The 24734-nt window shown below is 52.3% G+C and overlaps 2 long non-coding RNA genes across 2 annotated transcripts; one reads left to right on the forward strand and one right to left on the reverse strand.

The window, feature by feature from the left end:
- Positions 1 to 274: 274 nt before the first annotated feature.
- LOC102161421 (uncharacterized) lies at positions 275 to 3235 on the forward strand. Its single transcript, XR_014802923.1, has 3 exons — positions 275 to 605; positions 1362 to 1416; positions 2826 to 3235. It is a non-coding gene; the product is annotated as an uncharacterized LOC102161421 (long non-coding RNA).
- Positions 3236 to 3937: 702 nt separating this feature from the next.
- On the reverse strand, positions 3938 to 7370 carry LOC146403082 (uncharacterized). Its single transcript, XR_014802924.1, has 2 exons — positions 7219 to 7370; positions 3938 to 6276 (listed from the first exon to the last, which is right to left on the reverse strand). It is a non-coding gene; the product is annotated as an uncharacterized LOC146403082 (long non-coding RNA).
- Positions 7371 to 24734: the final 17364 nt, after the last annotated feature.

A 24734-nucleotide genomic window follows, 5' to 3' on the forward strand; every position in this document is an offset into this window, starting at 1 on the left:
AAAGAAACGCCCGCGTCGAGCTACTGCGCACGCGCGCCGGAGCCTTGCCTCGCCGCACCTCCCCCCAGCGGGCAAAGGGCGTCACGCTGCGCATGCGCCCAGCTGCTTCGAAACCGTCGACCGAGAAACGCACCCGTCTCACGCATGTGCGCGCGCATGCGCACACCCCATGCGCCGGCCTCGCGGGAAGCCGGCAGCGGCGGCCGGGGTTTGCGGGCGTTGGTCACGTGTCGCCCGTCGCCGGCGTTTGAGGCGTTGGGCGCGGGTTGCTTCCGTGGCTGGGCGCGGCTGACATCTGCAAGGCGCCGGGGAGAATGGGGTCAGGCAGGCATCGTGGCCGGGGCTCGTGATGGAAGGCTGACAAGAGACAGGCCATGACTCCCGCAGGCGTGAGTGGACGCCGGTAGAGGCACGACGGGAGCTCGGCGCCGCCGTCCGTCTGCGAGAGCTCCCCGGGTGGCCTTGCCCGGTGGCCGGCAACGTGCCCGCCCGCTGCGGATGCTCGGAAGGCCTGGGATCGCAGAGCCGGGAGGGACGGGCGTGGGCGAGAAGAATGTCACCCCGTTCGTCGCCGTTCTGCGGCCAACTTGTGCTTGTTTTCCGCGGTGGGTGTCATAGAGGCGAAGTGACACCTAATGGGGGTCAATGAAGACGAAATCTGCAAACGCGTTTTTATTTTTAAAAAATTAAAAAAAACTTTTTTAGGGCCGCACCTGCGCCATAGGGAGGTTCCCAGGCTGGGGGGGATTCGGAGCTGCAGCTGCTGACCTACCCCACAGCCACAGCAAAGCGGGGTTAGAGCCGCGTCTGCGACCTACACCGCAGCTCACGGCAACGCCGGATCCTTAACCTACTGAGCAAGGCCGGGACTGAACCTGTGTCCTCCTGGCTGCTAGTCAGATTTGTTTCCTCTAAGCCTAAACGGGAACTTCTGCAAACGCGTTTTTAAATTGTGGGACTAATTCGTGTGTACGGTTCCGGAGTTGTATCGATGCGATTTTGTTTGAGCTGTTCAGCATCTCAAATACCACGGTGTAGTATTTCAAACGGTACAGTGGTGGGTTAAGCTGTACAAAGCAATTCAGTTTTAACTCCTTGCCTAGTGGTTAATAGACACAGTTGGAATTAGACCCATGATTACTTTAGGAAAGTTGCTTTAAAAAAAGAACATTCCCTTTTTGGGGGAGCACCTGCTGCATTCGGAAGTTCCTAGCCAGGGATGGGACCAGAGACCAGAGTCACAGCAGTGACAATGCGGAGTCCTTAACTGCTAAGCGACCAGGGAACTCCCGGAAGAGGAACATTCTTAGAGCAGCGGTTCTTAACCCCCTTCTTTTTTTTTTTTTTTTTTCTTTTTTCAGAGAGAGCTTTATTGCTATACTTGAAAATGCAAACAAAGTTTGTGCATGCATTCAGGTAGGAAACCAGTGCATGTAATTTCAGGGTGTTTATGAACCCTCCCCAAAAGCCTATTCAGGGACTCCTGTTAAAGACTGTTTATCTGGATACTAGACTATACATTATAAGAGTTAACAAAACAAAACAAAACGTGGCCCCTATTTGTCCTTTGCCATTCTGTTTACTTCCCCTAGGATAAGACATGCAAAACTGATCTTTGCTGAGCATGTATTTAAAACCAGTACAGGTACCGTACCCAGCCAGGGACCTGCTGTCCTGTACTTTTCACACCTTCCTTGTAAACAGGATGGAGTAGTGTGAGCTGTACGTATGACTCGTGTGACTAACTGTGTCACAAAAGGAGAGATGTCCTGTAGGAGGCACACTCTGAAGTTTTTTTGTTTCATCAACGAAAAGAACACTTTTAAGACCCCTCCGGAGGATATGGGCCTTGGCAAGGCCGTCCAGTTGTGACAGAGCTACGGCCAGCGCCCAGGGCTCACAGCCCAGCATCCCTTGTCACTTCAACAACCGTTGAATGCCTCCTGTTGGGAACTCCACAGATGTTTGGTGTGGAGCTACAAGTGGCCCTCACGTCTTCCAGCGGTCCCAGGTCACCTTTCCCGCACGTCTCAGTGCCTGTGATTGCTCTAAATCCTCACCGCTTAAACCTTTCTCGCCACATCTCTCCCTGTCCCAGCGCCAGCCTCACCTCCTGCCCAGCCATCCTTAGTGCATAATATGCGCTCAACTAGTTCCCAAAGGAATGAACCCTGCTTTTGCTTCATTGAGAGAAACATGATCCCAGGCATTTCTGAGTTAGTTGCCCTCTGACCAGTAGCTTGAATCTTTGGTTCTGTCTCTGTGAAGCTCTTTCATTCCAAACTCTTTCTGGTGCCTTAGAAATTGAACAGTGACTTTTGTTTTTATCATGGAATATAATTACTAGTCAGCTTGCTCTGTCCTTATCATGGAAAGGACCCAGGTAGACTTTATACTCAGCAGTGAAATGCCTCTCTCTGGTTAAAATCACAACTTTTCTGCTTGCAGTAATCCAGCATTTATCTAAGGCTAACCGAGATACTACAATTACTTCTTAATTACATCTTGTGGTGCGAGGTCATTGGCGCCCTTCTCATGCAAATAAAAACGATTTACGCATGTTATAGCACAATAGGTGCTATTCACGGTGGATTTCAGTGCTTCCTAGAACCACAGCTTTAAACCGGCCCTAACTCGGGAGAACTGAGGCCGTTTGTGTGCAACCTCTAGCCCCATTGAATTGGCGACTTTTCATTTAGTGAAGCTCTTTGTCCCTCACTTTATGAAATCGTCCTGCGAAAGCCTGAGCCCCTTTTTTCTGAGATCTGCATTTCAGCAGTCTCTTTGAACTTGCTGCACCTCTGAGGTATGTTTATGGTTTCCAGGCCGGGTCGTTTTCACCTTCATATTCAGGAGACAACCCGGCCCGCTGGTCTACCTAAGTCAAAGTGGGTTCATGGCAACGAAGCTTGCATCCCGCTCTGCTGCTTGAGGTCCGTGACAGGAAACGTTGTCGTGTCGGCTTGGCCGCTGTGCTCTGTCAGAAGTGTCTCTTGAGTCAAGCCTGGTTTCCCCTGGTGAAGAAAACTGCAAGACGACTTCCTGCCGCGGTGCAGGGGACTGAGAGAGCCTGATGCTGGCGGCTCCGGTTGTCGCTGCCGAGGTGGAGGTTCAATCCCTGGCCGGGTGCAGTGGGTTAAAGGATCCGGCGTTGTCTCATCTTCAAACCCTGGCCCGGGAACTTCATGCGCTGCCGAGCAGCTGTTACCCAAAATAAAAACAAAAAAAAAAAGAATTGCAAGGTAATATTTTGTTGAATTGCCGGCGCGTTCTGGCCTTTGTTCTAGGTTGAGAACTTGGAGGTCGCCTTCTCTGGACTTTCAGAAAACATCCAGCCACAGGAGGCTGCACGACCACACGGTGCCCCTCGAGTTAGGGACCTGGGACAGGAAGGGGGTTCTCTCAGCCCAGCAGTGGGGCTGCTGGCAGGGAGGGTGCCGCCGAGGACCCCAGCTGATGGCAACGCACACCTCGTGTGGGTCTGAGTGACCTCTCTGCATCCCGACATGTGGTTGCCCTTGTCTGTTTATTTTGGGTAATTTGTTGACCAATGCCTGTGCCCTGTCCTGGGGCATTCTTACCTAAAGAAAAGGGGAAAGGGTTAGGACGAGCGGGCAGGGCCACGCCGAGCTGAAAGAGCGTCCGATGCCTGTCCTGTTCCTCGGCCTGCTGAGCTCGGTGGTGGGTGCTGACAGACGAGCTCCACGGTCGAGGGAAGGCGCGTCGTGAAGGCGGCGGATGAAGAGTGTGGGGCTGTTCGTGCCGGACCCCAGAGCAGGGGATCCTTGTGAGACGACAGCCCTTGGGACTGGAACCCAGCCTGGGACCTGAGCCCATGGTTTTTAAATTAGAGTCACTCACTCACCGTGGCGTCTGGACTTACTGAAGTGCTGGTTCTTTATGCCTTGGCGAAGAAGGAAGTAAGCAAGAGACAAAGTGATGGGCAAGACATAGATTTATTAAGATAGGACGCTTGTGAGAGACGCAGGCCCAAGTGGGCAGGCAAGGAGCCTCTGCCCCCCGGGATCAGGGGGTGCAGTTTTAGAGTCCAAGGGAGTGGGGGTGGGAGAAGACCGCCTCTTCCTCTCTCTTGGAGTGGTAGCGCCGAGGGCACCTGACCCTGTGAGGGCAGCCTAGGACTGTCCTGGTGCTTATTCAGATCGGCGGAAGGGCTGACCTTAACCTCCTGCCCTTGGTCTGAACCTGAATGCAGGCGTTATCCCATCCCCCCCCCCTCACACACACATGACCTGAGGCACATCTCACGCCTCCACTCGTCGTCAGGCAACCCTCCTGAGCGGTCACCAACCTGCAGTGATCTCCCAGAGCTCCCCAGGTCCCCCTCCATTCATGGTCCCCACTGGGACCCCCACAACCTCCCGTGTAACTCTTCTTCTCCATCCCTGTCACGTACGTGGTTGTGCTTAGGATCTAGGAAGGTGCCGAGTTCCCCGGACCTGGTCTGTGAGCCGAGGTCTGGTGGCAGGTGTGTAGACAGCGGGCACCCGCCAGGCGTCTTGTTTTTCTCCCAGGGTTCTTCCTGCCTGAGTTTGAACCTGGTGGGAAGTCTGCTCCTTTTAGTTGTGGGGAAGGCGAAGGTCGTCCAAGCAAGTGTGGGCAGGAAGATGAATCGAATAGTATCATATGGTGATTAACAACAAGCTTTTGAGTTCGTTGAGTTTGGTTCTTAAAGGTGGCGCTTGGAAGTGCAGTGTCCTCAGACAAGCTGTTGAACTCTGAGCTGCTTCCTCACCTAGGAGCTGCGGGTAGTAGCAGGACCTTCATGGAGCTGTGAGCGTGTCGGGAGCACACCGGAAGGACTCGGCAAATAGACCGTTGTTGTTAAGCCAGCAGCCCCTTTGTGAAGTCCCTTGGAGGTGTTCTCCCCTCAAAGGCTATGAAAGGGTTTTAAATTTTTTTTTCTCATGGGATTCTTGTTTTAAAACCTCTTGTTTATTTTTGAAGATTTTATTTGTGGAGTGATGATTCATCTTCCCTTTACCGATCAAACATGTGACCGACATGCAGAGGTTTCTGCCTCCTCACCGTAACGGTATAATCTGATGGGTTCTTGGTGCTGTAGCTGAAGGCTAATAACTGATGTTACAGCTGGAGCAGACTTGTGATGAGTTAGGGTTCTGTTTCCAGTAGTCTCTTTGAAGTGTTAGCACGAATCAAGGACTCCCCAGTCGTCTCCAGAGGTGCCAGACTAGATCTTTCTCCATCTCAACCCGGTTGGCTTCGAAGCAGAGTTAATGTTAAACTGGGAGCCAGCCGGATTCTCGCGAGACGTTGGACCGTGCCTGACTTATTTTGTCCTGGAGATCCCGGTCCATTGACGTGTATTTTCGTTTTTCAGGCTTCAGTGCAAAAGGAAAACCAATGGCTAAATTTTCTAGAGCTGTTATTTTTTTTCTTGAGGCTTTATAGTCACTAACATCAGTAACAATATGTATAGTATGTTTTTAAAAAAAAACTTCCGGAGTTCCCGTCGTGGCGCAGTGGTTAACGAATCCAATTAGGAACCATGAGGTTGCGGGTTCGGTCCCTGCCCTTGCTCAGTGGGTTAACGATCCGGCGTTGCCGTGAGCTGTGGTGTAGGTTGCAGACGCGACTCGGATCCCGCGTTGCTGTGGCTCTGGCGTAGGCCGGTGGCTACAGCTCCGATTCAACCCCTAGCCTGGGAACCTCCATATGCCGCAGGAGTGGCCCAAAGAAATAGCAAAAAGACCAAAAAAAAAAAAAAAAAAAAAAAAATTCCAATACTATGAATCATATAAAGTAGCATATTTTTTTTCTGGGGGCAAAATCAGCCGATAAGAATTCAACAATAGAACCATCGAGAGAGCCCTCACGGGCCCACGATGACAGAGGCAAATACAGTTGCAAGTTCCAAGGAGCAAGAAATCATCACAGACAGACGGGGTCGAAAAAGCAGTCACTGCGCTGGGGCCAGATGCCGTCCAAGGGCGCGGGGACGTGTGTGGGTTGAGAGGAAGTGGGAGGTGGTGGTGGAAGGGTGTGAGCGGAACACTGACTGAGGTGTAAAATCGCTGAGGTCTCAGGTCTCGCAGGAGGTGCGGAAACTCCCCGAGAGCGGATTTCCCGCGTCCACGAAGAGGTCAGCTTGTCCTCCCTCCAGGCCGCACGCGTTTGGATCTCGACCCTTTGCTCCTCGGTGGTTGCTCGAGCCTACACGTGATCCACCGTGTTCGAGGGCTTGTGTGGGAGCGCTTTCTGGATGGCAGGGTGCAGGGACGGGGCTCCCTTGGGACCCTGTGGGAAGAGGTATTGGTGAGACCTGTCCTAACGGGCCCGCAGTCTTCCCGTGCGTGGCTCTGTCCGTGCTCCTCCGTGTTGACCTGCTCGCCTTGTCCCGCCTCTGCTTGCTCTCGGGTCTGGCCCTCCCCATCTTCGCCCTCTTTCTGCCTGTCCAGCCCTTCCCTGCCTTCCCCCCACATCCGCTGCTGAATACGTTTCCTCCACGTTTATGGCTGATGGGACCCTTCCGGCAAAGGAGGAGGAGGAGGGTGGACGTCCTTGTGCACCGAGCAGTGTCCACGTGCCCAGACGTGACATGCCTGCCCATGACCTTAGGCGCGTTCCTTGGATTTGTGCCTAGAACAGGAAAGTGGTCTCGTCCTACTCTGAGCAGTCGAGGCCACCCTCGGAGTAGGTACTGGGGGGCCCAGACAGTAGAAGTCGGTGTGGGCTCTGGACACAGGCTGCCTGCATTTTACTTCCTGGCTTTGTAACCTTGAGCAGGATACTTCTCGGTTGTGTTGGCGGCATAGCCGGTGGATTAAAATAAGAACGTGCAGATGATGACCTGCTGAATGAGGAGGCACAAGCCACCCCCATGGGGGTCGGCAGGGAGCTCCCTCGGCATCTGGGCTCCCGGTTTGGGGAGGTGAAAACCCAGGCTCCTTTTTTTTTTTTCTTTTTTTTTAAGTGGCTGCCCTGTGGCATATGGAAGTTCCTGTGCCGGGACTGAAACTGAGCCACAGCTGTGACCTACATCGCAGCTGCAGCAATGCCGGATCCTTTAACCCACTGCACCAGCCAGGGATTGAACCCACACCTCTGCAGTGTCTGGAGCCGCTGCAGTCAGATTCCTAACCCACTGCACCACAGGGGGAACTCCTCCAGGGTCATTTTGGCTGAAGATGTGGTTTCAATGCACTGACCCAAAGGAAGCAAAGTCACAAGATTCTTTACCTGCAGGTCCCAGAAATGGACGTGGGGGAGCATAAAGAGCGGGAAGAAGGCCAGTCCTCCGTCCCAGGTCATGGGTGAGCAGGACACAGAGAACAGGATTTATAAAGTGGCTGTGGAATTCCCGTCGTCATGGCTCAGTGGTTAACAAATCCAACTAGGAACCATGAGGTTGCGGGTTCGATCCCTGGCCTCGCTCAGTGGATTAAGGATCGGGCAGTCGCTGTGAGCTGTGGGGTAGGTCGCAGACGTGGCTTGGATCCCTCGTTGCTGTGGCTTCAGTGTCAGCCGGCCCCGATTAGACCCCTAGCCCAGGAGCCTCCGTATGCCGCAGGTGCGGTCCTAGAAAAGGCAAAAAGAAAAAAATAAAGTGGCTTATAACCTCGCAGGCTCAACTCTAAGTGTTATTTTAAAAGGTGCCCCAGGAAAAGCAAAGTGGAAATATGGGCGGGAATCTGAAGCTCAGTCCCTTATCTGAATGTCCAGACGCTGGGTGTCAGCAGGATGGTGCCGACACGGCCACGCAGAAGAGCTGTTTTCTCGTCACGTCTGTGTTTCCTCCTCTCCAAAAGGGAGGTAACAGTAGTGACCTGTCTTAACAGGATTGTCGAGGAGTCAGAGTAGTGGAGCTGGGCTTAGAACAGGGCCCGGCACGTGTGTACCCAGTGAAAGTTGGTTTTTATAATCAGTTCTGGGGACGATTCTTTAGAGACGCCTGCAGACAGAAGGCAGCAGATGGAGAGGGTGTGCATCAAGGCAGGGGACAAGCCGGTCACCTCTGGGAAGGCCGGAGGCATCGGGAAGGTTGAGAGCAGAAAAGCGAAAGCTCGGAGCGTGGAGAAAACATCCCATGTTCGGAGAAATTTCTCCTCGTGCTTCTCCTTTGCGTTCTGTAGGACTCGCAGTAGAAAGGCTGGAAACAGTCCCGGGAGAAGTGAGGAAGGCAGGGGATGGAGTTGAGAACGTACAGGTTCATAACCAGTAACAGCAGGTTTGAACCCCCGTTCTGTCCCTCACTAGCTGCACCACTGTGGAGGCTGCTCAGATTTTTGAACTTGAGTGTGTGTGTCTGTGAACAGGAAATCGTAATAGTGCCTTCTGATGTTTTGAATGAAAGAGGTGACAGGCACGGTTCTCGGCTAAGGCAGACGGGGATCTGTTAGATGCGTCATTGTCCAAGATTTGGCTCTCACCTCTTTTTAGGGCCCCACCCGCAGCATAGGGAGGGTCCCAGGGTAGGGGTTGAATCGGAGCTGCAGCCACCGGCCTACGCCACAGCCACTGCAACACCGGATCCAAACCACACTTGAGACCTACACCACAGCTCACAGTAATGTTGGATCCTTAACCCACTGAGTGGGGCCAGGGATTGAACCTGCGTCCTCATGGATTCTAGTTGGGTTCATTACCACTGAGCCACAGTAGGAACTCCCAATCTGGCCCTCAACTTTGCAGGCTAAACTTTTGCTATTAATTTAGCTAGGCTGATGCTAACACAGCTTTTTCGGGGTTATGGTAGGTTGAACAGGGCCTCCGAAGATCTGTCCATGTTGGAACCCTTGAAACCTGTGAGTGTGACCTTCTTTGGGAAAAGGCTCTTTGCAGGTATAATTAAGGACCTTGAAATGAGACCCTCCTGGATTTTCCAGGGGGGCCCTAAGTGTCGTAGCAGGTGTCCATCAGAGGGAGGAAGAGACTAGGGCGAGGCACCCCAGGCAGGGAGCCCCGGGAGCCCCCAGATGCTGGGAGAGGCAGGAGGGACCCTCCCCCAGAGCCTTCGGAGGGAGTGTGGGTTTCTGGCCTCCAGAACTGCGAGAGAATGTCTCTTGTTTTCAGCCACTCTTTTTGTGGTAATTTGTTAGAGCAGCCTCTGGATAGAGTCTCCTTGATTAGAGAAAGCTATTTGGCCTAATGGATGATAAAAAATAAATGTAAGAAAATAATTCATCAGAAGAAGGTGTGGTTAGTAATGAAAACCAGATACGCTGGGTTTGGAGAAGAAAATGTCACCAACTCTTGCCATGTCCATTCATCCCTGGCCAGATGAAGAGGACACAGCCTTCTGGTTCCGGCAGGAGTGAACTGTTGAGTGGGGCTGGGATGCCCCACCATGAGGCCACTTCCCAGTCTGAGGGACGCTTCCCAGGCTGTGCCCGTCTTTGCTGCACCTCAGCGTTTGCCAGCGAGCACTCGGTGCCGGATCACGGCTGAGACTCGCTCCCAGGTCAGAGGACGCCCCGCCCAGCCCCGTGTGGGATAAACCGCCCCACGGTCGTGGAGCTTCGCCAGCCAGCGGTTACCCAGTATGATCTCTTCATGAGGGGATCGGAGAGGTTGTACAGGAAGTTATTTGAAAGTATCTAACTCAGGTCTTCACAGATCGGTTTGGACAGAGAGCCCAGGCAGGACAAAATGACAACCACGTCGCGAGTACCAGTGACACTTCGCGGTGCCTTGATCCTGGGAAAGAGCGGGCCCTGGCGAAACAATTCCCGGCAGGTGGATGGCAGTTAGGACCTAAGCTGGTTTTCCTTTTATACTTCAGCCTTGTACTGGTTTCCTAGGGCTGCAGTAACAGATCACCACGAGGGCTCTAGGGGAAAACGCCTCCACGCCTCCTGCAGGTTCCAGTGGCTGTCCCCCCACCCCTCAGCTGTGCGGCCCCCGCTCCCCTCTCTGCCGTGTCTTCGCGTCCCCTCCTCTGTGTCCCTGTCACCTTCCTTTCCCTTTGAGGACCCTTGCCGTGGTTTTAGGACCCGCCCACCTAGTCCACCTGGACTGTCCTCATCTGTAAACCCTTCATGAAGTCACATCTGCAGAGACCTCTTTTCCACGTAAAATAACGTTTACAAATTCCCAGGCTTAAGATTCTGTGTCTTTGGGCGGCCATTATTCAACTGGGCTTAGGAGACAGAATAAATCCCCCCGTTACGTTTTTGTTTCTCATTTGTGTTTATACTTCCAAATGGGTGATACAGGCCATGGATTAATATTTAAAGGTACAAAGAGATACCAAGAACAGTCCTCTCTTTCTTGCTCTGGAAGGGGGTTTTGCAGATCTATTTCCTTTCTGATAATTCATTGAGCTGTACTCTTAGGATTTGTAAACTTTATTCTGTATGTTAAACTTTAAGACATTTAACTGCAGAAAAAAAACCCATAAAGGATCTTTCATTCACTCTATTTCCTCCCCTGAATGTTTCTCCCTCTTCCCTGCTTATCCAGATTCTCCTTTATTCTTTCAAAGCCTCGTCTCACCTCTAGTAATTCTTCCCTGGGGGCTCCAGCTGTGCGTGGTCCACCCTCGGAATCCCGTAGCACTGTCAGTACCATGCTTCTGTGGCAGCTCCGTCTGCGTTGTCTTGGCATTTAAACTTGGAGTTTGGGAGTTCCCTGGTGGCTCAGCTGGTAAAGGACCCAACTTTATGAGGATTCGAGTTTGAATCCCTGGATTAAGGATCTGGCATTGCTGTGAGCTGTGGCATAGATCATAGATGTGGTTTGGATCTGGTGTGGCCATGGCCATGGCCTAGGCTGGCAGCTACAGTTCTGATTGGACCCCAGGCCCGGAAACTTCCATAGGCTGCAGGTGCAGCTATGAAAAAAAAAAAAAGATTAAAAAAAACCCACAAGAATAAAACGAGAGTTTGTGTGCCTGTGTGTGGACATGAATGTGTGCTCTTCCTTTGTACAAAGAAGATCCTGGCACATCGGTTTCCAGCTCCATGGTCCTCTGCTCTCTAGGGACCTTAAAGCTGTGGTAGTGGGTTAATTCGTACAGTTTCAGGGCGTTGCTAGAGGCACAGAAATGAATGAGACATGGTCCCTGTCTGCAGGGGATTCAGAAGCTCGAGGGAGGTCTGTCACGGAGCCCCAGACATCTCGATGCAGTGTGTAGGTGCTGTGATAGAGGCACACTCAGCACGTCTGTGAGCAAAGGATGACACACTTCAGCAAGTTCGGTAGTCGGGCAAGTCCCCTGGTCTAGTGATCATAGGACTCGGCACTTTGGCTGCTGCTGCCAGGTTCAGTCCCTGGTCTGGGAACTGGGATCCCACATACCCAGCACTGCACTTGCTGAAAAATTAGCCGTCATGTGTTCGCCCCACAGTGAGTCGGCACGGTTTAATCACGATGTCTCACTGTCTGCTGGGTTGAGATTTTATCAGCTTATGGTAATTCTAGATGTTGCCTGCGGATCAGATTTGACTGACAGGAGTTCCTGTCGTGGCTCAGTGGTTAACGAATCCGACTAGGAACCATGAGGTTGTGGGTTCAATCCCTGGCCTTGCTCCGTGGGTTAAGGATCCGGCATTGCCGCTATCTGTGGTGTAGGTCGCAGGCAAGGTTGGATCCCGAGTTGCTGTGGCTGTGGTGTAGGCCAGTGGCTACAGCTCTGATTTGACCCCTAGTCTGGGAACCTCCATATGCCATGGGTGTGGCCCTAAAAAGCAAAAAATAATAATAATAAAAATAAATTTAAAAAAACCCATCTTCACGATGCCTTGGGCAGAGAAGGTGGAGCTGCTGCTTTCACCAGGTTGTGGGCCAGGACTTTCTGGGACATACGTTTATGAACCAGAGTCTGCCTGGAAGCTGGAGCTGAGGAAGTCTTCCTGGCGTGGGACAGGCCCAGTGCTCCTGGAGATACCAGGCGGAGCCTAGGCTTCAGCACTGAAGTCACCTGACGTTCCTGAGTCCCTTCCTATTTTTTCCCTCCCTTAAATGGGGACACAACTGTCTGCCTCCAGGAGTGGCGGCGACATCACGTATTGAGGTAAAAGCCTCCAGCGGGCATCTGGGCATTTCCTACGCTGTCCACAAATGCGCATTTCTTTCTTTGCTTAGAAAAGTTAGGGAGAGGAGTTCCCGTCGTGGCTCAGTGGTTAACGAATCCAACTAGGAACCATGAGGTTGCAGGTCCAATCCCTGGCCTCGCTCAGTGGGTTGAGGACCTGGTGTTGCCTCGAGCTACGGTGTAGGTCGCAGACGTGGCGTGGATCCTGCATTGCTGTGGCTCTGGTGTAGCCTGTGGCTACAGCTCCGATTGGACCTCTAGCCTGGGAACCCCCACATACCGCAGGTACAGCCCTAGAAAAGACAGAAAGACAAAAAAGGAAAATTAGGGAGAATCTTACTACTTTGTATCCTACTCTCTCAGGAGGTATCTGAGGCTCCCTCTAAAATGAATGTGATTTATTGAGTTCCCGTCATGGCTCAGCAGTAACGAACCCAACTGGCAGTATCCATGAGGACACGGGTTCGATCCCTGGCCTCACTTAATGGGTTAAGGATCCGGCGTTGCTGTGAGCTGAGGTATAGGTCGCAGACGCGGCTCGGATCCCGCCTTCCTGTGGCTGGGGTGTAGGCCGGCGGCTACAGCTCTGATTTGATCCCTAGCCTGGAATATGCTGCAGGTGAGGCCCTAAAAAAAAAAAAAAAAAAAAAAGACAAAAAAATAGTAATTTTATAAATAAAGATTACAAAGTTCTTTCATGCGCCTTTTGGGAGAGATTATGTAGGATTATTAGGATTATTTAGGGTATATTTTTCTCCTGATTCTGAGAGGTGTGTGTGTGTGTGTGTGACGGGGTGGATTTAATTCACTACAAAAGGGAAGGAGCTGCAAGACAGTGGTCCTTGGTTTATGAGAGCCCTGCTGGCCTTGGTGGGGAGAGAAGACAGGGGGTGCCGGGCAATTCTGACTCCCAAGGCCAGGCTTCGGGAAAGCCAAGGTCATTTTTGAGTGAGACGAGAAGCTCATAAGGCTGGGGTTCTGCCGAGGTGCAAGCATTATGATCACAGTTTAAAGTCTCTGTGGCTCAAGCCATATGGCAGGTAGTTTCTCGGGCCAGGCAGGTTCCTGGCATCCCAGGTGTGTGCATCCCTCGCCCCCCCATCTCCCTTTTCTCCCTGGCTCTCTTCCCTCCAGTCTCTCTCTCACGCACAGACATGGACACTCGTTTGCATTCACAGCGAGTTTAATCCATTCATTAAGTATCTACTGAATAACAAGTGTGTTGGGTTCTAACCAGCGGAGAAATAGATTCACAAGGAGCCCCTGAAAACCCAAAGTGCGCATCAGCTTTTTTGGGGTGTGCTCTCAGCAGTGGAAGTTCTGGGGCCAGGGTGGAACCCCAGCCACAGCAGTGACAACGTGGGATCTTTAACCCACAGAGCCACCGGGGACCTTCTGTAACAGCTTTATTAACGGGCCCCACAGGTGCACGAGAGCCTCGGAAGAGCAGGCTTACCACGTGCTGCTGGCTTGCACCTGGGTGGACCCCCCCTCCCACCTAACTGAACTCACCCTGTCACAGGCAGAGGCAGAACCTGACCAGCCCGGCCTGATTTGTTTGCCAAGGGGAGAGCGGCCCTCTGAAGGAGGAGGAATTAGCTTTTTTTGGGAAATGAGGCCCTGCGTCCTCGGGCTCTTGCAGGCCCTGCCCATAAGGGGAGGGAGCAGTGAGTGATGGGCAGTGTCCAGTACCCCGTCCTGGGGGAAGGGCACAAGTGTGCCCCTCCCAACCAGGGGTGGGAGAGCCAAGTGGGTGTGTGGGGGAGACATAAAGACTCCTAACAGAGCTTTGAATTGTGTCCCCCTAAACTCCCCTGAAGCCTTAACCTCCAAGAAGGCAGAATGTGACCTTCTTTGGGACTAGGTTCAAGCTGCAGTCACACGGGAGTAGGGTGAGCCCCTCACCCCCCCAACAACAGGTGTCTGTAGAAAGAGGAAATTTGGACACAGGCGCACAGGGAGAAGAAAGGCGTGTGAGGTTGGAGACAGAGATCGGGTGGTGAGTCTTCAAGCCGGTGGTGAGCACCCAAGACGGCCAGCAAACCCCAGAAACTAGGGACGGCCTGTTCTGGAGCAGCCTCCCTCAGAGCCCTCGGAAGGAACCAGCCCTGGGGACCCCTCGATCTCGGATTCTGTCCTCCAGACTGTGAGAGAACGAGTGTCCAAAGAAGACATACAGATGGTAAAAAAGCACATGCAAAGGTGTTCAGCATCACTCATCATTAGAGAGATGCAAAGGAAAACCACTGAGGTACCACCTTACACCGGCCAGAATGGCCAGCGCCAAAGTCTACAGACGGTAAAGGCTGGAGAGGGTGTGGAGATAAGGGAACCCTGTTACACTGTTGGTAGGAATATAAATTGCTGCAACCACTGGGGAAAACAGTATGGAGATTCCTCAGAAAACTAAACATAGACCTACCACTTGATCCAGCAATCCCACTCCTGGGCATCTATCCAGAGAAAACCACGACTTGAAAAGACACATGTACTCCGATGTTCATTGCAGCATTGTTTGCAACAGCCAAGACATGGAAACAACCTAAATGTCCATCGACAGAGGAGTGGATCAAGAAGATACGGTCCATACACACGATGGAATATTAGCCATTAGAGGGAAAGAAGTAACGGCATTTGCAGCAACATGGATGGACCTAGAAATTATCACGCTGAGTGAAGTGAGTCAGCCAGTGAGACACCAACATCATATGCCATCACTTACATGCAGCATCTGAAAATAGGACGCAGGAGTTCCCATGGTGGCTCAGTGGTTAATGAATCCGACTAGGAACCATGAGGTTGCTGGTTCGATCCCTGGCCTCGATCAGTGGGTTAAAGATCCGGCATTGCCGTGAGCTGTGGTGTAGGTCACAGACGTGGTTCGGGTCTGGCATTGCTGTGGCTGCGGCGTAGGCTGGCAGCTACAGCTCCGATTAGATCCCTAGCCTGGGAACCTCCATATGCCACGGATGCGGCTCTAGGAAAGACAAAAAGATAAAAATAAAAATAGGCCTCAATGCGCTTCTTTGCAAAAAAGATACTCATAGACTTTGAAAAACTGGTTTCCAAAGGAGACAGGTTGGGGGGGCGGGGGATGGGCTGGGTGTTTAGGCTGGAAATGCTATAAAATTGGGTTGTGATGACTGTTGTACAACTATAAATGAAATAAAATTTATTGAGAAATTAAAAAAAAAATAAGTGTCCATCGTGGGAATCTCCCCACCTGTGGTTCTTTGTTCCTGCAGCCCCAGGAAACCATCCAGAGACCCTAGAGGAGAAGCCAGTGCAGACAAGGGCTCGGGGCGGGGGTGGGGGCTGGCTGGGTCCCCACAGGTGCTCCACCTGCTCTCCCCCTGAGAGCTGCAGGAAGACCCTGGAGTCTGGGGAGAAGGGAAGCTATTTCAGCCTGCTCATTGAGCTTGTTTTCTGCCCCAGGTCCCCGTCCACGGGGCCCCAGTCACAGGCTCGCTCATTTCGCACCCTTTAAGCCAGAGCCAAAAGCAAAGCGAGCCAAGAACCTGCTCACAAACCTCCTTGAGCCCCTGTGCAGAGGGCCAACCTGGCCCGCCCGCCTCCCTCGTCTAAGTCACACTGGACAGGCTGCAAGAAACGCGCCCGCGCCGTGCTGCAGGTGGCCTGCGCGAGCCAGTGTGGATCCTGGCTGATCCAGCTCCCAGCGCCCTTGGGTTTTAAGTGTGGTTGCTTTGGGCTGGTTCACAGCCGCAGCGCTTCTCTCATCTCTTGAGGAGGCGCTGCCCTGTTCATTCTGGCGGAGAGGGCCTCATGCGCTCCCTCACCTTGCAGAGGGCTCCCTGCTGCATTACGCTCCAAGCCAGCGTCTCCAAAATGCGCACATTGAGGAGAACCGGGCTGGGGGAGGCATGGCCCCCCCCCCCGGTGCTGGGGGGGGGCGGGCGGGGGGGCCTTCCCGGTCACCGGAAAGCTCTCTCCTGAAGTCTCCCCTCACCGTCCCCCGGCACCCACTGGAGAACACGGCTCCCTCCCTCCTGCCCTGCTCCCCACCGCGGCTGGACGTGGCCAGCCGGCAGCAGCACCGGTCTGAGCACACTGCTTGGGGACAGCTCCCCCGCGTTCAGCGCCTGCTGGAGGGGCCGCCCGTAGTCTAGGCCTCCTCCACCCATGCTGCGCCCCAGGCTCTTATATGTGTTACTTGAATCCAGGGGACTAACCTCAGCATCTGGCCTGGCGTGTGGCATCTCATGTTGAGTGAGCTCTGGATTTGTCTGAACCAGGCTTGGGACCCGGGTCGGCTCATGTTGTGTCCCTGGGCTTCCTTCCACCCCCTTTTCTGCCGAGAGAGGGACTGTGAACGGGACGCTCTCTCCAAGGTGTCTCAGAGCCCAAGTTCTTATCTTCATTATGGGGAGGTCATTTTCCGGTAGCTTCCAGGGACCATCGACTCCGTCCCCCCACACACACCCCAAGATAGTTGTCCGCACAGTCCAGGACCTGGGATGTGCATCCGGTCTTTCGAGAAAACCAAGATTTCTCCCGTTTTCCTTTCTTTCCCATCTTACAGTCATGACTCTTAGCATTTGATTGGTGACATCCAGGAGGTCCCCAGGACTGCTTTCCGGTTCAACCCTCTCTAGAAGGATTTGCAAACTCAGAAAGTTCTTACACTCTCAGTCACGGTTTATTACCGTGAAAGGACCCAGAACAATCAGCAGAGGGAAGAGGCGCAGAGGGCGGGGTCCAGGGAGAAGGGGAAGCGTCCTCTCCGGGGGGTCATGACTCACTCTCCCAGCAGAGACGACGACGGAAGGGAGAGGCTGGGCCTGAGGTGTATTTCATCTTATTTGAGGATGAGAATCGGCAAAATGTGAGGACCCATCAAATTGCAAGTGGTCACATGACGGGAAAGTTAAGGGTGACCCCGTTTTCTGCTTGGGAGGGCGGCATGTTGGAGGGCGTCTGGGTCTGGCTGGGGAGATGGTGAGTTGAGTTTTGAATATTCTGCTCTGAGGTGATTGTGATACATCCATGAGGGTCCGAAGTTCAAAGAAGACGTTTGAACAGGGAATCGCATGTTCAAGTCTTATCAAGACTTGTGTGTGGATGAAATTGCCTAGGGGTGGGGAGGCAGGTTCTGGAGGGATTCTGTTGTATTAAAAATCACTAGAGGGGTGTTTCCTGGTGGCCTAGGGGCTTGAATTTGACATTGTCACTGCCGTGGCTCAGGTATGGTAAGCCAGCCTGGCGGGGGTCCGGGGGGAGCTGAGGATAGTCAGCTTGAGATATGGGAAGAAAACTAGGGGAGGGTGTCTAGTTTTTCAAGAAAGAGGAATGGTTAGCAGTCTTGAACATGCTGAGACGTTAAGGAAGATGAAGATTATACAATATCTGTTGAATGTAGCAAAATCACGGGTGACCCTGGAGTGAGCTGTTTTGCAGAAGGGTAGGTTGAGTTGAAACCCTATGCGGTGGTTTGAGAAATGAGGAGCAGAGTCACTGCAGGAAGCAGCGGTGGCGGAGAACAAAAACTCAGAGATTGGGAGTAGCTGGAGGGGGCGGTAGAATGAAGGGGTGATTTTTTTTTTTTAATGGCTGCACCCATGTCATATGGAAGTTCCCAGGCCAGGAACTGAATCCAAGCTACAGCCACAACCTAGGCTGCAGCTGCTGCAGCAACACTGGATCCTTAACCCACTGTGCCAGACTGAGGATCAAACCTGCACCTCTGCAGTGACCCCAGCTGCTGTGGTCAGATTCTTAACCCACTGCACCACAGTGGAAACTTCAGAGAGGTAATTTAAAAAAAAAAACAAAAAAACTTTTTTTGGGGGGGCCATCCCTTCCTGGGTCAGGGATCAGATCTGCAGTTGTGACCTATGCTGTCGCTGTGGCAACACTGGATCCTTTAACCCACTGCGCCAGGCTGGGGATTGAAGCTGCACCCTGGCACAGCAGAGACACCACTGGTCCCACTGCACCACAGCGGAAAGTCTGGTTTTTAAAAATTTTGTTTTTAAGAGTGAAAGAGCCCCAAACATGTTAAAATGCGGAGGAAAGGGGGCTAAACAGAGGCTAACGTTAAAGCAGAGTGGGGGATGATAGGCTGTAGTCCTTGAGGAGGTAGGAGGGGCCGGGACCCCGGCACAAGGGAGGCTTAACCCGGAAGATTGGGGGGGGGGGCTCACAGGCGCAGGAGAGGCTGAGTGGTGACATTCTCTTCCCTGATGCCAGGTGAGGGGCCGCTTTTCTGTTCAATGCAACCCCACAGATATTTGCCGGTTGCTGCCTTTGCCAGGTATGAGGCTGTGAGCTGGTTGTCAGTGAGAACGCATCTTGGGCTCTCATGGAGATAGAGGGACGTGGGGGAGACAGGTGACCAAGCTCAGAGCTAACATCCCAGAGCACCGGCTCCCGGCCAGGCAGTCGCAGCCCTGAGTTCTCACAACAACCCAGAAAGTGCGCGGCAGTGTGGTTCTGTTCTAGCAGATGAAGGAACGGCGGCACGGAGAAATTGCATCACTCATCTTAGGTTACAAGAAGCCGTAGAACTGAAATGAAAACCCAGAAAAGTCACTCTGGAGGTCGTGCTCTTCCTGAGAACATCACATGCTGGCCCTTGTCCCTGAACCACGTCCCAGGTGACCAGCTATCACCAGTTTTCCAGGCCAATCCTGGTTTAGTGTCGTTTTCATCTTTTCAACGAAGGCAATTCATCAACTTTCCTTCTGGCATCTCCTCAGCTGGCACATTCCTGCTCAACCTTTGTAATCCAGCCGTTATAACCCTCTGCTTCTTCTGCAAAGCTGGTCTATCTTTTAATCCGTCTTGGTTTTTAAAATTATAGTTATTTTCTGCATCCCGAACTGGGGCACAAAGGATTTGTTTTAATTTTGGAATCCGGGTGGGAAATCTTACCAAAGGCTCCCGGAGATGAGATTTTTAACCTCCAGCCTGAACCTCACCCCAGGTATCCAGTTGCTTACACAGCAGCTCAATTTGGATGTCAGCTTGCAAAGCCTGGGAGTTCCCGCTATGGCGAAGTGGGTTGAGGATCCTACTGCAGCAGCTCTGGTTGCTGCAGAAGCACGGGGTTGATCCCCCACTCTGTGCAGTGGGTTACAGGATCTGGTGTTGCTGCAGCTGCAGCACAGGTTGTAGCTGTGGCTCAGATACAATCCCTGGCCCGGGAATTTCCGTATGCCACAGGTGACGCCATAAAATTTTTTAAAAATTGCAAAGCCTGAACCCCCAAAATTCGACCTCCACCTTTACCTCTACCCCCTTGTCTGCTGCCCCCTGCGGGCTCCCCATCTCAGTCAACAGTATCTCCACGACTCCAGGAGCTTGGGAAGAAGCTCTTCCTCACTCGCCCCCTGACACACATATCCCACTGGCTCTCCAGAGAGTGAACTTCCACCATCTGACCTTCTGATGCTTAAGGTGTCGACTTGGCTAATGGCACCCAGATATTTGGTCAAACGCTGTGTGTTTGAGTTTCTAAGATATTTCTGTGAAGGCATTTTTTAGATGAGATTAACATTTAAATAAATCGATTTGGGGAGTTCCTCCTGTGGCACAAGAGGATCGGGGGTGTCTCTGTGGCACAGGGACACAGGTTCGATCCTCGGCCCAGCAAAGTGGGTTAAGGATCAGGTGTTGCTGCCGCTGTGGTGTAGGTCGCAACTGCAGCTCAGATCTGATCCCTGGCCTGGGAACTCCATATGCAACCGGGAGGCCAAAAAAAGATAAAGGAAATAAAATAAACACATTTATTTTGAACAAAACAGATCACTCTTCGTAATGTGGGTGGGTGGGCCTCGTCCAGTTAGTTGAAGATCGGAGACGATTGACCTTCCCGGCGGAAGAGGGAAGTCTGCCTGCAGCTGGGCTCGAGTCGCACCGTTAGCTCTTTCCGGGTCTCCAACCGCAGGCCGACCCTGCAGCCTTTGCCAGGCTCCGTAACTGCGCGAGCCGCTTCCCTAAAGTCCATCCCTCTGAAGGAAGAAGAAACACTCAGGACGGCCGCAGTCCTCGTTTCTGTAATGGCCAGAGCCGATGTTTTCCAGTACCTTCTTCCCTACCCAGGAGGCATTTCCCATGCCCTCCGCAAGCACTGAGCTTGTGGTTCTTTGCCTGATGGGGTGGGTGACCCAAGCCACCATTCCCGAAGGGTCTGGGCCATTTGCCCTGCTTGAACTGGGTTGGTGTTTTCCATTGACTTTTACCGCGGGGCATGAGAATACTAAGAGACGCCCCAAAAGACCTCCTGCTTACCAGACAGACTTGTCCTCACCTCCATCACGGAGGAGCAGTCCAGTTTCCCTTGGTAGTGGGGATTAGTCACCTCAGCCAGGACAGTATCGCCCTTATTTGCCTGTTGATCTGGAGACGGGGTGGCAGTCTTAGCTTCCATTCCGTGGAATCACTGTTGCGTCTCTTGGTGGAAGCAGGTCCTCCCTTTGGACCCAAGACCTCGAGGCCAGCTGAGCTTAGGTCCCAGGTGTAGGAAGGAAAAACCTTTGCGGGTGGCACCCTAGGGGTAATAGTAGCGATGCCACCTTCACTCGTGGACTCCTGGACTCCGGAGTCCTGGCTGTCAGATGACCAGAGAAGCATTTACACATCTTCTCGCTGGTTTCTCTGGAAGCTCTGACTAACGCAGCCGGGGTTCCTCACCTCCTCCACTATCGCCTTGGTCCCAGCCACCATCCCCTCCACCTGGATTACTGCAAAACCTCCTAGATCATGAATGAATCAATGAGGGAATATGTAGGCTGGGCTTTGAAGGGTGCATAAGAGCCTGCTAGGGGAGAAGTGGCAGCAGGATGGTGTTAGAGGAAGTTACAAAAACAAAGCAACTTCCGTTCTTTGGATCATTATGAAAGGTCAAGATATGTCCATTTCGACAGGTCAGTGAACTGGACAGGGAGGAGGAAGAGCAGATTCTGGTCTCTTAGACGTTTCCTTTCCTTATGTATAAATATTCAGCTTTATTACTAAGTGAGAAAACTTTACCTGGATAATTATTAAAAATTGACTTGTTTTATTTAGATAAAAAAATATTTGGTGGAACTCAGAGTTATCTTTGCTTTCCCTACCAAACTCTTCTCTTGTGTTAATTTGCATAGAATTAGCCAAGTGGGGTTTTGGATATTTTTCTTTTTTTTGTCTTTTTGCCATTTCTTGGGCCACACCCACGGCATATGGAGGTTCCCAGGCTAGGGGTGGAATCTGAGCCGTAGCCACCAGCCTACACCACGGCCACAGCAACGCGGGTTCCAAGCCGCATCTGCAACCTACACCACAGCCCACGGCGACGCTGGATCCTTAACCCACTGAGCGAGGCCAGGGATCGAACCCACAACCTCATGGATACTAGCAGGATTTGTAACCTGCTGAGCCGCGACAGGAGCTCCCAGGACCCCATGCTGCGTTGACTTGTTACGTCCTCCGGTCTGTGACAGTCTCTCAGTCTTCTCTGGTTTGTCATCACGTGGGCCTTTGGGAGTACGTGTCACTATGTGGTGGAATGTCCCTCAGTTCGGGTCTCTCTGATGTTTTCCTCACGTTTAGACTGGACTTTGGGGGCTTGGGGGGGCAGATACAAAACAGAGATGGAGTGCTCCTTCATCCCGTGATACCAGGGGTGTGTGATTTCAGCGTGACTCGATACTGGGATATTGGCTTTAATCGCTTAGGTTAGGGGGTGTCTGCCAGATGTTCCCACTGTGAAGAGACAGTTTTCCGTTTGCAGTGCTCTGTTCTGAGACCGCCCTCACCTTCATCCTCAAGGGGCTGCGGGGGAATGAAGCGCCACCTCTTTTTCGGGGTCGGGGTGGGGGGGGATCTACAGATATTCCTTGGAGCTCTTGTGAAAGAAAGATGTATCTCAGAGTTTCCTGGTGGCCCAGCGGTTAAGGACTCAGCATGGTCACTGATATGGTTCAGGTTCCATCCCTGGCCTGAGAATGTCTACATGCCATGGCAAAGCAAAAAAGGAACAAGAAATAGAAAAAAAAGAGGAAAAAGAAAGATTTGTCTCTTCTTCCCCTTTAGGTATCCAACCATCTATTTATATCAGTGTGCACTCATGTGTATTTATTTTATACTTTTGTTATAATCCAACACCACATTCTTTCGTTTGTTCAGTATGCCCCATTTTTTTCCCCTTAGCACTTCCTTTCTTTCTGGCACCATAAGATACTGTGGGCTTATCTTTTTTTCTTTTTCTTTTTCTTTTTTTTTTTTTTTTTTTTTTTTGCTTTTTAGTGCCCCGCCCTTGGCATGCGGAGGTTCCCAGGCTAGGGGTCGAATCGGAGCTGTAACCGCCGGTCTATACCACAGCCACAGCAACGCGGGATCCGAGCTGCGTCTGCAATCTACACCACAGCTCATGGCAATGCCTGATTCTTAACCCACTGAGCGAGGCCGGGAGGGCTTGGACCAGCATCCCCATGGATCCCAGTCAGAGTCGTTACCACTAAGCTATGACGGTGACTCCCTGCAGGCTTATCTTTTATTTTCTCTGCCCAAGCCTTGGAGTCAACCATGTCCCTAAGGAGCTATGTAACATTTTATAAACACCTTAGTATAGTTTTTTTTTTTAATTTAGTATAGTTTTCAACAAATAGAACATCAAGTTTAACTGTATAGAATGTTTAGGGAGTTCCCATCGTGGCGCAGTGGTTAATGAATCCAACGAGGAACCATGAAGTTGCCGGTTCGGTCCCTGGCCTTGCTTAATGGCTTAAGGACCTGGCGTTGCCGTGAGCTGTGGTGTGGGTCGCAGACGCGGCTCGGATCCTGTGTTGCTGTGGCTCTGGTGTAGGCCGGCGGCTACGGCTCCGATTCGACCCCTAGCCTGGGAACCTCCATATGCCACGGGAGCCGCCCTAGAAAAGGCAAAAAGACCAAAAAAAAAAAAAAAAATGTATAGAATGTTTAAGTATGAGGGAGTGGAAAGTAGTATATAGTGTTGATGGATTTTATCCTTATGAAGAAAGTGAATTGTTTATTTATGTTGTATGTATTATTATTGTCATTTTTTTTGTTTTGTTTTTTTGTCTCTTAAGGCTGCACCCACAGCATATGAAGGTTCCCAGGCTAGGAGTCGAATCGGAGTTCTGACTGCTGGCCTATACCACAGCCACAGCAGTGCAGGATCTGAGCTGCATCTGCGACCTATACCACAGCTCACGGCAATGCCAGATCCTTAATCCACTAAAATCGAGGCCAAGAATCAAACCCAAGTCCTCGTGGATGCTAGTTGGGTTCATTAACCACTGAACCACAATGGGAACTCCTATTGCCATATTTTAAATAAGATATTTATTTATTTATTGATTTCGCCTTTTTGCCTTTTTTCTAGGGCCATACCAGTGGCATATGGAGGTTCCCAGGCTAGGGGTCCAATAGGAGCTGTAGCTGCTGGCCTACACCACAGCCACAGCAACTCAGGATCCAAGCTGCGTCTGTGACCCACACCACAGCTCATGGCAACGCTAGATCCTTAACCCACGGAGGGAGGCCAGGGGTCGAACCCGCAACCTCATGGTTCCTAGTCAGATTTATTTCCACTGAGCCGTGACAAGAACTCCCTCTGTATTTTTTTTTTTTTAATGGCTGTACCTACGGCATATGGAAGTTCCCAGGCCAGGGATTGAATCTGAGCCGCAGCTGCATCAACACCAGATCTTTTAACCCACTGCTGCCGGCCAAGTATCAAAACCACAACTCCGGAGGGATCCGAGCTGCTGCAGACGGATTCTCAGCCCACTGCCCCACAGCGGGAACACCCATTCCAGTCTCTGTCCTGATGCTCCTGATTGGAGCCCGGCCTGGGATGGCCAGATGGGTTGGGCTCTCCATGCAGGACCGGGGGCCTTCTCCATGGGGAATGGAGAGACGGGGGCAAGGACCAGCCAGGGCCTGAGACGCTCGGGCAACCCCCCTGCCGTGACCCCAGCACTCTTCTTCCAGCTGTCGGGGCAGCTGTGGAGCCCCGGCACTTGCTCATCTGCTCTCTGACTGCTGCTCTTGACCGTGGGCCCAGCCTGCCAGCGTGACGGAGGAGGGCAGAGCAAGGGGCACACGCGCGCCTGGCTAGCTGCTCTGCTCTCCTCTCCCAGCTGGCGGCAGATAAGCCGAGCATCAGGGCTCTTTGCTGGTTGGGTGTGTGATCCCGGGGCCCCCCGCTTTACCACGGGAGGATCTGTGAGTGTTCCACGGTCACCGCAATGGACCATGGTGTGTCCTGAGCGATGGTTCTGGCCCATCCAGGAAACAGTGCTCTTTGCCCGCAGCGCCGAGGGGGTCCCAGGGGGCTGATTTCCTTCCTTGGGTACATCCCCGCGTGGAGGAGTTCAGCACACACACAGATGATGCTCTCAGCCCGCCGCAGGGATTCTCGGTTGCCGGTACAGTCAACGGTGAACAGCACACACACCGCTTTATAAAGTTAATGATTTTTTTCACCCGCTAGATCATAAATAGCTCTCCAGAGTTGTTAAGGCCTAAACAGTCCATGGAGAGCTTGGGGAGGCAGGGGCGGGGGTGGGGCGGGGGGGTGGTGGGCAGTGAGACGAGGAACCTGGTCATGTCATTCCTTCCAGAAAGCGGGCAGGAGGAAATCCGGCAGGCAGTTTGACCAGAACTCCAGTCTTCAGCATCATCTGTGTGCACGTCATGGGTGCATACCCATCACTGAATCCTTTTCTCCAGTTCCACGCACAGCTTTCCGTTTGGT

The sequence above is a fragment of the Sus scrofa genome, chromosome 5 (assembly GCF_054392235.1).
Source record: "Sus scrofa isolate SSC_HxYL_T2T_F1_AM1 chromosome 5, Sscrofa_HxYL_maternal_Yorkshire_Landrace_v2.0, whole genome shotgun sequence".
Lineage (NCBI taxonomy): Eukaryota > Metazoa > Chordata > Mammalia > Artiodactyla > Suidae > Sus > Sus scrofa.